The sequence below is a fragment of the Hermetia illucens genome, chromosome 1 (genome assembly GCF_905115235.1).
Source record: "Hermetia illucens chromosome 1, iHerIll2.2.curated.20191125, whole genome shotgun sequence".
Lineage (NCBI taxonomy): Eukaryota > Metazoa > Arthropoda > Insecta > Diptera > Stratiomyidae > Hermetia > Hermetia illucens.
Genome location: NC_051849.1, coordinates 56828880 through 56844169, shown reverse-complemented (window position 1 = coordinate 56844169; position 15290 = coordinate 56828880). Strand labels below are relative to the sequence as shown.

At 39.7% G+C, this 15290-nt stretch overlaps 1 protein-coding gene across 3 annotated transcripts in view; it reads right to left on the bottom strand.

Annotated features, from left to right (window-relative positions):
* Window positions 1-14959, bottom strand: part of LOC119656755 (leucine-rich repeat extensin-like protein 5) — a 106645-nt gene extending 91686 nt beyond the window's left edge. Inside the window, exon 1 of one of the 3 annotated variants that reach the window (XM_038063326.1) lies at window positions 14591-14959. The gene's annotated coding sequence lies outside the window, so the exon portion shown is untranslated. Of the gene's footprint in view, window positions 1-14433; window positions 14570-14590 lie in introns of those variants that run through there. The other 2 variants (XM_038063335.1, XM_038063345.1) reach the window with 2 other exon arrangements.
* Between the last annotated feature and the right edge of the window lie 331 nt (window positions 14960-15290).

The window sequence follows — 15290 nt, the reverse complement described above, 5'->3', positions numbered from 1 at the left end:
AGTTCTTTTCGTATTGTGTCGAGCGAAACGACCTCGATGATTTGACGCAGACATGAATTAAAGATCTGCAAATTGTTGGGTGTTTTCGATGTCTGTCTATTAAAGCAATTATGTATAGAATGTTTCAGACAGGAAACTTTGGTTTTATTGTCCTCTATTTTCTCTGCTTGCCTACTTCTCCAATTACAAACTTATCTGGCCAATGTCCATGACTCGGTGAGAAAGCCAGAAGATATCGGGATGTCGTGAGCGTAGTTGAGATAGAAACGTGACATCATCCTTAACTCTGAACTCATCTTCCAGTCAAGGTACCATGAAAGACATCACCGATAACGAGAGGAAAAGTTAATGGGGATGCGATCCTGCCAGACTCCAATTTGGGCTTAAAATTTCTCTAAGAATTGAGCTCGCCAGTTCTATACCATACTCTCCGCTGAAAGATGAAAAGTAAGTGAAGCAGGATTCTAAACTCTGCACACTGCACCACAGTGACCAGAAGGGTGCTAATGTGGACGGTGCAGGGCGGTCCAGAGCGGAATTTAGTTTGGGGTTTGGGGGTCAAACTTCCGAGAATTATTTTAGCTCTGTGCTTTGCGACAGAAAGAAGCATGCAAATGCCGCTTCAGTTGCCGCATTCAATTCGGTTGCCTTATTTCGGAAGCAGATGCAGTACCGACACGCATTCAAAGATAAGCGACCATCAGATAATATTCTCTTTTGAAGTCGACATCAACATCTAAGGTGTTGTGCACATTCTACTGCTGATCGGTATGTCCGTTGTCCGTCAGTCGAAAGCCAACTGATCTTGTGGCAAGCCCTGTGCTCAAACAGTGTACCCTCGATGATGGTTAATTGAAATGAAAACTGAAATTTAGAAATCCACAAATTTCCAACCATTATCATTACGATCACCAAGATCATTCATCCCTTTTACTTACGCAAGCAAGTTGTAAGCAGAGCTCACACTGGCGTTCATATCAATCATTATTATCACAATGTTTCTTTAAGGAAGTCTATCGTAAATTGCGGTCTTGAACACACTTCAAGGCCCTGATCCAATATGGATTGTTGTGCCAACGATTATTATTATTATTATCGTGAATTGCGTGTAGTTGTTCATAGAACAACAATAAGCATCCTTAAAATTGGAAATCTCAGTTGATGCGTAGTTCTGTAGAATTGTGATGTCCTTTAACTTGTCAATGTTTACGGAATTTAGATAGCACACACACATACACATTTTTTGTCTCCTTTCCGTCACTTCTCCCTAGGGAGGTCTCAAGTTCCTTCAGGGGATACTTTCTTGCAAGTGGAAGACATCCTCTCACGTTAAACAATTGCTTTTGATCAGATGGAGACAGGACATCTTCGCATTTTTTGCGTCATCTACAATAACTGTCAGGTACAGTCAACTAAAAGTTTATTTTCAAATCCCTGTGGCACAAGCGGTATCCATCTGGCGTCCGTCTGGTATGTATCTAGTTCCAAAAGGCAGTAAAACTTGGATATTTTGTTTCTAACGTAGCATCTGCGATTGACCACAGTGGTGACCCCACATCTAGTTGCTGCAACACATGCACTGATCGAATAGATGAAGCAGATGATAAGAAGTACCCAGAAACAGGTGACGATTTGTATGTGTTAAGGAGGACGTATGATGAACTTTTCCCTCTTGGTAAGGTAGCTTCTTGTATTTCTCGATTTCATTGACTTGTTGATTTTTCTAGGATTTCTTCTTTTGACTTGAGTTGTGGCTTCACTCAGTGCAGTTCGGGAGAGATCACTATTCTTCAGCACACCTGTCCCTGTCCAATGCACTTTTGGTAATGTAATGATATCAGCCCTATATTGGAACGCTGTATAGCTTAGTTACTTGATAGTTCTTGCTCGCCGCTTATTCCATGAGAAAATGGGTAGGACGTTTGTTCTATTCCCTTGGCGAGTTCGTCATTGCATCACCATCCTAACTAGGTAGTTTTTCGTAGTAGGTTTGGTGGTAAAAAATGGAGTTTGTGCGCTTGATGAGCTAGATGTTGCACCTACATATATTAGTAGCAGGAAGAAGATATTTGACGTATTAACACATTTGTGCGTGCTTGTAGTCAGATTAGGAACAAGCAAGCTAGCAGCAAGATTTTTCAATACGAAAAGAAACAAACCAACAGCAATTAAAGCAGAAAGGACCACGCATGTTATTACTGCAAAAGGGACATTGGGTTATTCACTATACTGAGTTGACTGCACTCACTTATCACAGTAACGCATCGGTCGCTCACGCAGTTCCGATCACTATTTGTAAAGATTCGCTCAACGGGGACAGCTGAATCTACAGTTTGGTGGGTGGACAACTACCCTCTCAATACATCACCGGTAGTCCGAAATTTCTTAATGAAGTACTAGGCAGCGAGACGTTGCAAAAAAAGAGAGATTCGAGGCATATTAACAATTGATGAGAACAGTCAAGCATTGGCACTACAATCGACGAATATTAAGGCAAGCTGGTTGCGAAGGGGTACAGCCAGGAGCAGGGGGAATGATTACACTCATAGCTTTGAAGTAGTGCGTCTCCATTAGGCGGGGACAGTGGTGAACACCTACTTAAATCATATTTTCGTAATTATATCGGGATATGAAGCGGAGGTCTTCGGATAGCTGAGTGGTTAGAGTACACGGCTATCGTACGGAAGGTCGCGGTTCAAATCTCACTGGTGGCAGTGGGATTTGTATCGTGATTTGATGTCGGATACCAGTCGACTCAGCTGTGAATGAGTACCTGAATCAAATCAGGGTAATAATCTCGGGCGAGCGCAATGCTGACCTCATTGCCTGCTACAATGTACTGTAGTGTATCGTTACGGTCTTGAATGAAGTGCTCTAACACACTTCAAGGCGCTGATCCAATATGGATTGTTGCACCAACGATTATTATTATTATATGAAGAGGAAATTTCGCGGATATCCCGCTAAAGTTCGCAGCCTACACCAGTTCGGCAGTGGTTCTTATTTGGATTCGTAGCAGGAAATTGATAGAAAATAAAGTCCTAAGGTATAGAATCAAGGCTGTTTTTAAATTCGTCGCTTTTTTTCAAAACCATGATTTTCGATCAAAACGGAACGCAGTTGATTGTACCTCTAGGGATATTTGGTTCTCATGAATTTTGGTTCAACTTTTCTCCGCTTTAAAAATACGAGTTACCATCGATGTCTTTTTTATGCTTCATGCTAAAATAAGCCATGTCTCTGCAGTTAAGGTGGATTACACTTCTTGCGCAGACATTATCGTACATTTATCGTCTTTTAGTCGGTTGGTGAATACTGTTCCTGGATGCTTAAGACAGAAACTTGTTGGTAGCAAGCTGGAGATTCAATAGTTCGGGCCCGCAAACGGAATTATTTAGAAAACAAGTAACAAGGCTGGTTAAGATTAGACCTGTTAGCACTAATGAAGGGAAAAAGTGATTCCCGAAATATCGGTATTTGCAAGATCAATGAATATCACTAGCGAATAGAAAAAAGCAAGTCTTAGTTATTTTAGATAACTCATCAGGCCTATGATTATGTCACAAGGTTGATTCGGGAAACGCTGCAAAAAATGAATGAATTCCTAAGTAAAAAGTGAATTTTAAAACTTAACTTATCCTTGAGGAAAGCATGCCGCAGCAACGCATTATCTGGCATCACAACCTCCCAAGGAATAGCGACTATAAAGAATTGTTTGGGGCCAATAAAACGTGGGCTACAAGTTCAGGCACTGCAAATTCAGTTTTGGGCAAAGTTTGAAACTGAGTACCTGTGGTATTTGAAAAGAAGAACAGCATATGTGGATGAAGCTCTTGTCCGGAAAAATACCACAGGTCAATCAAAATCTTCCATGATTCCATGAGTAGGCAAAAATAGTGTTCATCGAGCGGTGTATCAACTGGTCCCATTCCTTGCAGAAGAGAAGGAATCGTAGGCATTTAGAATACTCGATTGGTAGGAGGGATATGGGCCAAGCATCAGCAGTTCGTCAACTTCGAACCGAGTGAATACGAAAGTGGCGTTTGGGTCCTCAGCGTGGGATCAGCAAGTGACTTGCTCTTCGTGCGCATTGCCAATCATGGGCAAACTACAGTTCAGTCTTGGTCGTGTAGACATTTTCGCCGATGGTAAAAGTCAACTGTACAATCTTCCAGGATTCGACAGTGTATACCCGGCGGGGGTGGTGGCAATATGGGAATCCTGTCAATGGCTGAGTGAGTGAGTGAGTGTGATTTGAGCCGGAAACGTAACATAGCCATGTGACCAGCAGCGAGCTGATCTCTAAGCCTTTGTAGACAGTGGTGGCATCCTCCAAGCTATTGGGGTAGTGAAGGAATGGGCTGAGCAATCTAAGTGGCACCCTCAAAGTTACTCTCCTCTGGGTTCCCGGTCATATGAGCATATAGGGGAATGAGTGGGCTGAAGTACTGGCCAGTCGGGACAGTCTTTCAGCGGACACAATTTGCGTCCAACTGGCAACTGTCAGGAGTGGAATCCAAACCCATCCACAATTCGGTAAAATACTCTATGAGGACCTCAAGTAGATCTTTAGCTGCAAGGTGGGGAGCTGCTATCCTTCGAGAATGGTACGAGTTGGCTCTGAAGTTTTGAACCGACTGGATCCTTCCAATCGTGGTTTTACCACAGCATAGCACAGTCATAGCCTTCAGAGTTTGCGGCCCCAAAATGGCTCACCGCATGCTAATTAGATACCTCGAAGCGGGGGCTGATACCTGCCTACCTACCCAATCATTACGTTTCTTCGTAGGGCGCATGCTTATAATTGTAACATATTCGATGTGAACCAATTTCGTCTATTGAGCACACCACTGAGTTTCACCAAGGTTGAATATTTTCTGATGATTGTACGATGTTATTGTCAATGCTCACCACATGAAGTAACAATCTTATTTGTCTACTTTGTGTATAATAAGTGAATGCATTTAATTAGTTATCGCTCACAGAATTTCTAATGCAGTGCGATGTGAGGAAGAGATTTGCATAAATGCGAGGGTACTTTGTGGAGGTTAAATTCAAGGAAGGCTTGGCAATATATGGATGAAATGATTAAATTTGAAAATCTTTTTTTTTTCAATTTGTATATCTAAGGGAGTCTCTTTAACTAGAAGCATCACGCTTTTGGCCTTTAGCTAGTTCTGCACTCATCTATTCTCTTTCCTGTTTCATAATGAATGGTTTGCAAATACACTGTACGCATCAAAAACAGAAACGGATGAATTAGATATGAAAAGCCCAGACGACTTCCTCAACTCACTCATTGTTACCATTTGGATGGGTGGGGAATCGTTATGAATGAGAAATAAAATTTCTGCCTTCTGCAAGCATTTTTCTCTGTAAAATGTTAACAATGTGCTCGTCAGGGTGAAAGCGAACTCATTCTTTCGTCTGTCAACTACGCTAGCTTGTTAGGAAGAAATTTTCAGTTGCAAAAGGATAGTTTTCTTGTATCTGTTCCCTAACAATATTTTCCCCCAATTTATTTCACCCACACACAATGATCCAAATTGCATTCATGCATTCTGAGCTTTGTTTACTTTCTTGCTTCGATTCCGTAAACAAACGGATGGAATCTTCTTCAACGGAAATAGATTGTTAATGCAGCTATGCTCCGAAGATTTTTCTGATTGATAGACGAAATTTCATTTATCCAAGTGGCTACTGCAGGGAAGAACCCACTGCAGACTAACTGTGAACTATATGAGTCTACTAGGTGGGTCTGGTAGTTGATTGGTGTTTGTTTATGCGGTAGTAGTCGTAATTTAAACCAACAAATAGTGATAAATTCTCGACATGCAGGTTTTAATTAAACGAGTTATCGCTAAATCAATTCAATTAACTATACGAGCGTTGAAGTTACTTGGGATTCGTGCTGCGGACTTGGATAGGGGAGATTGATTGATTTGCGTTTAAAGGGATTTTGTGACGAATTTTAGGTAATTTCACTTGATAGGTTGTGCTGTGCAACTTTACAGAGCAAGGGTGTTGATAAAATGGATCAAGATATTCTTTTAGACTGTTTTGCTGAGAGTAAATCTTACAATGAAAAAAGTTGATAGTAGCTGACATCCGAATTGCTCAGATATTTACCATGATTCGTTTGTTCTTTCTTCTCATTGATACGGAAGTTAATCTTCCACTTATAGGATTTCTAATTTTCTAGTAACATATAAAACGATAGCGATAATATATTTACACATGTTTTAGATAAAAATATTTTCAAATGTTTACGATTTTCTACTGTATTCATGCAAATGAAGCATGAATCCAGTATTTTTTGGATGTGCTATTCTAACCCGAATATTTCATGGGAAGCACTCAACACTCCACAACATACCTGCTCCCCTATGTTTGTAGTACAAGTCCCCTCTTTAAAATAGATGTGACAGATAAAAGATATTCCATTCATTTATAGGTGATTGTAGTATGTAGTTTGCCCCATTAAGTGTGTCGTTCATTATGAAGATTCGAGCTCGGCAAAGAAACTCAACGAGGCTGACGTCACTCTCTAATTTTACAAATTAAGTATGGAAAACCGGTTGAACTTCGGTATAAGGTCTTCATGTCGTCGGCGTCTATTTATGAGACCTTGTCGTAGTGCATTTTTGCATATATGGATATATTCAACAATAACTAAGGTAACCGGACGGAAATGCTTTCGGTGGATAAACACTAGTCAACGAATGTGAAATGGATTCATTCGTTTCACACGGGACCCACCCAAGTGTGTATGTGGAGGAACGGAAATAAGATCACTAAAGCTGAAGAAAATTTAAAATTTATTTTTATATCTTTCAGTTAACTTTTTGGCATTGTGTGGCGTCTTGCAAAGGCGTTGATGCTTTTATGAAGATAGTATAGTCAGCGGACAAATTTATAATATTCAATTCATGGGAAGGCTTTGTTTGCATGACAATTATGGTATGACTCAATAAAAAATAAAGATGAACCTTTCTTGGTACCGGTTTATTACATCATAGAATGAATTTAACTGGAAGGGAGAAAGCAGTAATTTGTATTTTATTTTGCGACATATGAGCAATATCAATTTAATCTTCCAAGAATATGGTATTCACAAATGGCAAATATGCATGCGCCTTTTGGGGTTTTCTTTCTGAGGTTTGTTCAGAAATATCTGTGCGGACTCAAGAGTATGGCAAGGAAACCTAGACACAGGTACTAAGAGTAATCACTCACAGTATTTCCCATGTATCCTGCAAGCAAGTCCTTAACGAATTTGGGCATCACTTTTTTTGTCAAAAAAAAAAAAAAAAAAAACAATACTCGTTTTGGGAAATGTCGGTTTTCCAGGAGATTAGAGAATTGAATTAGAGATTAGAGATTGAATTGGTGATGATAATGATGAAAAACCCACATTTTCCAAAGTAAGCGACAGCCTTTTAAAAAGCTAAGGGAATAATTGGAGTAGCTGCCCACATATTTGATTTTATTGCAATAGAGCGTAGGGGATTTGAAAGATTAAAGTAGAGAGTGAGAGCAGTATTCCCTGATTGAAGAGTAAAATTTTCTAACATAACGAACTACCTCACAAGCATATTGAAATTTCTAATACTCTATTCAACTACGTGCACATTGACATGGGGGAGTCAGATCTCTCACTGATTTTGTGGCTGTTCTGACGTTCTTATTATAACTGACAGATACACAAACTAGGCATGCGAATCAAGGGCATATTCGTTGGTACAATATCAAAAGTTCTTTATTAGAGTATCCAATAACAGTGACTTCAAACCAGAGGTTCTAGTTGGAGACAATGTTGTTTAAAGTTCTCTCTGGCTTAGTGGGCTTTGCAGAACACAGTTCCAAATTTTTTCAGAGCGCTTCCTCGTGTGCGCACGTTTTACCACCCTTTAGCTTTCTTAATTTTTCTTTCAGTTTCCTGATTCCCATCCCGACATTCATTGATATAAAAACTTTTAATATTTAAAATATTTTAATTTCATTTATTTAAAAAAAGATTCTAGTTATTGGCACCTTCCCTCTAATCCATAAAATCCAGTTGCATTTAAAAACTTCAATGTTTACATAACTCCCTACTAACTATATATTGCAAGCGCGATCCAACAAAGGAAATGCTGTTGCTGTTATTGGGTATAAGCCTAATGCCCAGCCTCTGGTTGAGGCAAATATACCGTGCATTTGATAATGCACTAAAAACATTTTGTCATTATGACCACCATTGCCGCCGACTTGTAATTGAAAGATCAAGGCTGGGGTCAGTGACAGCGAAAATTAGTGGGCCTGGGCCGGCCTGCAAGCTGCGATTGTTTTTAATTATAATTTGGGGTGCCTCAATCGATTCGGAAAAATTTGTAAAACGAGCTGGCGAAGTTGGATCTGAAGATGGGCCATGGCTCTTGAATTTGTGAAATTGCTGTCAAGGCAAGAGGAATTGTCTTATTATAAATTGCGAAATTTTCAGGTAACAAATCTGGTTATAGTGTCAATTTTCATTTTCTTCGAAATCTATATTTTGATAAGAATTAGCGAACTAATTTCTTTCGAATTCACGAATCGTCCACCAGTGGAGAGTATAATAATCCAAGTTCCTATTGGAAAGATACGGGGAATAATGGCAATTATTATCGAGCCTCCTACGCTGCACCACATATCTGGAAATGATGTCCATATCATCCGAAGAAGTCCAAGGTTTGACAGAAGCATGGAGGACGGCAGTGAGAAGGAAGTGGATAGGAGTAATTTCATGGGGAATTCCTGTTAAAAATCTTCATATTCATTATCACCATCAACGGCGCAACAACCGGTATCCGATCTAGGCCTACCTTAATAAGGAACTCCAGACATCCCGGTTTTGCGCCGAGGTCCACCAATTTGATATCCCTAAAAGCTGTCTGGCGTCCTGGCCTACGCCATCGCTCCATCTTAGGCAGGGTCTGCCTCGTCTTCTTTCTCTTCCATAGATATTGCCCTTATAGACTTTCCGGGTGGGATCGTCCTCATCCATACGGATTAAGTGACCCGTCCACCGTAACCTATTGAGCCGGATTTTATCCACAACCGAACGGTCATGGTATCGCTCATAGATTTTGTCATTGTGTAGGCTACGGAATCGTCCATCCTCATGTAGGGGGCAAAAATTCTTTGGAGGATTCTTCTCTCGAACGTGGCCAAGAGTTCGCAATTTTTCTTGTAAGAACCCAAGTTTTCGAGGAATATATGAGGACTGGCAAGATCATTGTCTTGTACAGTAAGAGCTTTGACCCTATGGTGAGACGTTTCGAGCGGAATAGTTTTTGTAAGTTGAAATAGACTCTTTTGGCTGACAACAACTGTCCGCGGATTTCATCAAGCTATCCTGGTTCCTACGGTACCAGATAACCTTCGGTGAAGTTTCGTCGCAAGAGCCAGAGCCACACTCGGATCTGATCGCCCCCTTCGCGTACATTGAGACAGCACACCCCAACCGGGTTGACTGGAATCAGTCCGGTGCGAAGAACTGCAAAGAAAACTTGTCACCAGTCATAAATCGGTTTTACGCCGAGGGCCACCAAAGCAACATATGATAGCGCAAAATATCACGTGCTGGATTGGCAAGGAGATTTTTTCTTCTCATTATGGGTGGAGTTCTGCTGCTTTGGCTGGAGAAAGTGAAGAACTTCGATAAACCACGCCATTTTTCCTCAGAAAACTTGACAACGTTGGTCATATCTGTTTGTTTCAATACCAAGTCATAGACGTTGACGAAAATAATCTAAAAATATACCAGCTTCTAGCAGTGCATTTCTGCAGCCTAGGACAATAACGAATGAAGTACTTCGTTGGCATACAGGTGAGATAACCGTGGATGTGTTGATCAGAAAGCCAATGTGACAGTGGATAGGTCACAAGTTAAGGAAGGGCGACAATTCCATTGTAGGTTATACTATCTAATGAACCCACTATCTCAGAATGTCCCGCAAGTCGGTCGGCCTGGAACTACGTTCCGTAGAATAGCGGAGGGTGGGGGCAAGGTTAAGGGAAGAGTTGAAGCCCATTGCTGCAAACCAACACTTTTGGTCAGTGTTCCCCAAAAGATTCAATTAAGTAAAGTGGAAAACTGTGGAAAAATTTGGGTGCACGGCAGTTCCATTTGTGCATAGCTCATAATATATAGCAATAAGATCTCAAATTAACGACATTACAGATGGAATTAACAATTTTCAAAAGTAAATTAACGATTTTCCAAACGTAGTTAATATTTTTCCAAATCAAATTCACGACTTTCCAAATGAAATTAACATTTTTATCAATCAAATTAACGACTCTCAAAATTAAAATTATTACAATTGGTACAGATGGAAAAAACACGATCATGTCAAGTACGTAGGATATGAAATTTTAAAAAATTTTAAAATTTAAAATTTTAAATTTTTGTTACTAAAATAACTCTTTCGTTTACTAAATTCGTAATAGTACAAGATGGTAAGGTCACTTGCAGTTCGCGAACAGATACCTAGATTTTTGAGAATACTGTCTTAATTAGATTCACCATAGGGAAATATGACGGTAACTTTAGCCCTGCATGTTGTACTGCCCCTTTGACTTTGATGCCTTTGCAGATTAAGGCGTTGTCCATTATGATTAATGATCCTTCCCATAGTGAACCCAATTTGGATGCCAATTGTTGTAAAAATATGCACAATTTCTCTGTATTGCAGGTTAATTGGTTCAAAATATTCGTGTGAAGATCTTCTTCGTATTCAAGGAATGTGCGGATTGAACCTACAATCATCTAAGAAAATAACTTTTGGCCGTGTTCCTTCACATTTTGCACATATTTTCCTTAGTTAAATGCTTCGCAGGTCGTTCATTCGATTCATTTTGTAACTTAAAACTTTTCATAGCAGGAAAACTAATTTTTCTTTCGAATTCTTAGACAATGAACTTATAAAAGTGAACATTTGATGTAAACTTGATTTGGGAAGTTTCCCTCGGAAAGTTATTGATTTGATTTGAAAAAAATTCATTTAGAAAGCCATTAATTTGATTTAGAATATTGGAATAGCGTCAAAATGAGGTGGAAATCCTATATCCTATATATGCATTGAGTACTTCCGACTATTCACTTCAACCTGACGTTTTTTCTTTCAGGGTGCAATAATTTCACGAATATTACAATTTTTTTAATGGTAGTAGAGCTTTCGTCATATTTTTCTCTATGACGTTTCATATTGACTACCCATATTATCATAGGATGAGCTTTGCAATGAATTTACAAGGTATATTAATATACTTTTATTAACTTTCTTTGAGCGATTGATATAACTCAGCGTTGAAAAATGTGATTCCCTGCATACGTGGGAATTCACCGTTCAAAATTTTCACAAAATTTCATATCAATCGGTGTAAGGCAAGGAACCGATTTTGACAAGGCTTTCTTTTCCACAAAATCTCGGAAGCGATCATAATTTGCATTTTAAAAGTACCAATCTTTTTCCTGCAACCTAATAATTCTGCGAGCAGAGAACTCCATACCGAGCGTACTCCTGCGAAGTTCAGTGTAATGTACACCGCGACAAAAGGGAATTTGTTTTTGCGCTAATCAGGTAAGCGGACGATACCATAGAACGTAATCATTTCAAAAGTGTATACCACATCACGAGACAGCTTGCATGTGGTCCCAAATCTTTGGATGGTCCTGTGAAGGAACTGGAACTGGTTGTTGCCGACGCGCTAGGTCGGCTTTGGCTGCCTTGTCTAAAATTTAAAAATTCAGTTGCTCCAACACCGAAATCACATTAAGAGTGTTCTGTGCTAGTCTTCTTTCTGTGTTGCTACATGGGCTCCAAGCCTTCGTCAACACCTGTTTGCGAGGTATGATCAGAGTACGCTGATCTGACACTATCACAATCGAGGAAGTCAGCCAGCTCACATATCCGCCATCATACGCACTGTGGCCGAAAGGCAGAAGTGGCAATAGATAGGTCAGGTATATTAAGCAGGGGAGACAATTGCATTACTGGCTGCGTCTTGAAGTGGAAACCATTCTCCAAAGATGGTTGACAAGTGAGTCGCCGCAGGAGTTGAAGCATATTTCAGGTAACCACGAATGATGACAGGTAGGTGTAGTTGACGCGTTTTACCCCACTAAGGGGTAGATGCCAACTATGTGTACATAATAATTATGTCTGAAATCGGTTCTCAGGACATTCCAGCTATTGTTAGTATTAGTCCCAAAACAGACTCCTGTTTCCTTTTCCGTTGCTCTTCGATGTCCTATGTCATTTAATTTTTTCTCCGAATTTTCTCACTGCTCAGGATCTCTTGCACAAACTGTAGAAACGCTTGTAATCGAAGTATATGCATATATTCCATAACCCACGATCCCTACGCGATGATGGAAAATAATATCCGAAAAATTTATCTTAGATTGTGGAGGGATGTGATTTCGTTAACAATAAATAAATAAATAAATGTAGGACAAGAGAGTGCTTAGGATCAGGTTCCTGCACTTAAGAGTAAAAGCTACTTCATTCTATCTGATGGAGCAATAGAATAGCCCCTAAAGGTACTTCAGTACTCCTTAAGCCTTCCAGGATGTACAAGATAAATGTAGCACAAACTTTCTCTTTGATCATCGCAACAAATAGAGAAAGTCAACTTTAAACTCTGCCATAATACTGCAATTATCTGCTTGTTGTTGTTTCCCAAATTTGCATTGATGGGTGGTTCGTTATTTTACATTTCCCAGATGACTACAGTCATCGCCTGCAACACTTCAATTCAACAATTTTTGGGGCATTCAAGACAACAGAATTTGCTTGGTTGTGGATTGGTTTATTTAATCGTCTATGTGTTTGTTGGAGTGAGTGGCATCACTTCTGTTTTTAAAACAATACGAGTTTTTTAATTATGTTATCTGAGTTAACTGAATCATTTTGATAGAAAAAACTAGACAATATATGAGGACTTGCGAATGTTTCAGGTCCTTCTTTTTCATATGAAAGGCAAATAGGAGCTGACTAAATTGAGGCCCCGGAGCTGGTGAATTTTAGAAGTTTGGCTTAAAATTAATGCGTTTAAGACAAAGTCCCGATTAGGACCAGAGCGTGATTTAAGAAAAAACACGGTCTGAGAAAAGGGTTACTTTAGAAGTTCCAACTCTCTCTCTCTTGACAGTTTGAGGCCTTGGAGAGCGCCCTAAGTAAGGAGCATTAATCTTAAGATCTAAACAAATCTCGGAACAGGTTTGGATTAAGCAAAACATTTCACCTGGTACGATCCAAAAAGTAATCGGTAAGTTTGTTTATGCTAATTCTAATAATCTAGTAGGGTGGGTCCAAAGTAGTTTTAATCCAACAATCTCAGTCCAAGGCAGAGTAATGACGCAGATGAGCCCAACATGTTGACGCTTTCCGAGACTTACTATGTGCCGAGGTAATCTACTTGCTATTAAATATTGGTTCACATATTAAGATCTAAGGTAGATTGTAAAGGAACGACATATGGCTCCTCAAGGGTCAATGTTATATTGTCGGGCGTCAAAGTAGTCTAAAACCCCTACTTGATTAGCTGAGTATATAATTGTGAGTTCGTGTATGCAAACGAGATAATTATTCCGTAGAATTCTGGTTTAATTTGCCTCCATCAAATTTTAAATTACATTTGTGTATTTTCGTAATTTTTTGCGTGAATTTTACGCATACTTGATTTTTTCCTTCGTCACACGCTCTCATTTAAATACATTTAACCTTGTCCCGAAATAAATACAACGCGAACCAGTCCAAAAAGTAGACATCGACACTGGCTCCGGCTGGTTCCACAACTTTTCGGAAAATAATATATTTTGCCTTGCTCGCGGCTTCTAGCCAAGCATAAGATCAAGAAAGATACTTGGCTGATCTTCCAGACATTTCATACACATATATAGGTGCTGCCCAAAACCATCTCAAGAGGGCGAAATTCATTTTTTCGAATTCCAAGAAAAAAGTTTGCTAAGGTTGCATATCAAGATTCAAGTTCGTTTGCGAGCTGGAGTCAGTTTCTAAAACATATGCTTCTGCCTGTGATCGTTAAAAAAGATCAAGGCGGCTAAGCACGTAACTCGTCGTCAGGAATTATGACCGAGAGTGTGAATGTGGTGGTTTCGCAGTATATTTTCTTTTCCATACTAACAAATGGGATTTGGCTAGTGAAACACTCCAAGCTTTCGAGATCTTAAGATGAACGTGCTGCGCAGATCGTTACAATGGGCAACAATAGTTTGCGGAATCGGAAAGTCGGTAGCTCCACAGAAGATCGCCAGTTACGGCGCCGGTATTGATTTGCGAAAATCTATCTATGTATCTATCCACGGGGTGGTCTGGTATTGGCACAACAGGCACTAGAGAATAGTCAAACGTAAATAAAATTATACTTAATGATCTCACGCACGATCGAGTGCTTATCAGTAGTAATAATGCAGGTTGTTTACAAGTTGTACGGGTTAGCCGAGCTGATAGCCGGGAAACACGTCCCCTCCGTAAATACCGGCAATAAAAGATAATAGTAGAGGCTCGTATCTATGGAATATCAAAAATAGTATGCACACCTTCACTTTTTATTCGTTATCTTTAAATGGTATTGTGTAACGACCACTGTTTTTGAACAGCACTATATGTTTCGATCACTACGAGTATCTATATACGGTCACGGACTATCGAGCCAATGGGGCGGACTTCCGAACGGTTTGAAACGCGCGAGCCTCTCAAGAAGTGATCTTGACGGGAAACTCTTCTCTACTAAATTCCGTATTGATCTTTAAGCACCACCGAAGTTTAGTATAAGATTCTACGCTAAGATATACTCGCACTTCGTCTTGGGGCTGAGATGCTAGAAACACTTTGAATCAGTAGTTGTAGTGTGCTACTCGAAAGATCGTGGTTTCGTCGGAACGGCCGCGATCTGCACTGAACACTGAAAAGCTGTATCGCATAGGAAAACAACGCAAAGCGTCTGAAATTCATTTAGCATATGTGTACATATAGCGGAGAATAAAAATTAGATACAGAAAGGTAAATTTATGCCCAGTTGGAAAAATATGGAAAGTTTTGATGAACTTGCGGTTTACGTGCAGAAGATTTAAACATTTTGACTATATAACGCGAACCTGGAGAAGATACCAATCAAAAATCCAGATCTAGAGTTTAGCAAATAGTATAACTGGATACCAGTTAACTCTTTCTAAAAGAATCTTTGTATAATAAAATCTCATTTTAAGGTTAGGCGAAAATTAAGTAAGCAAGACACAA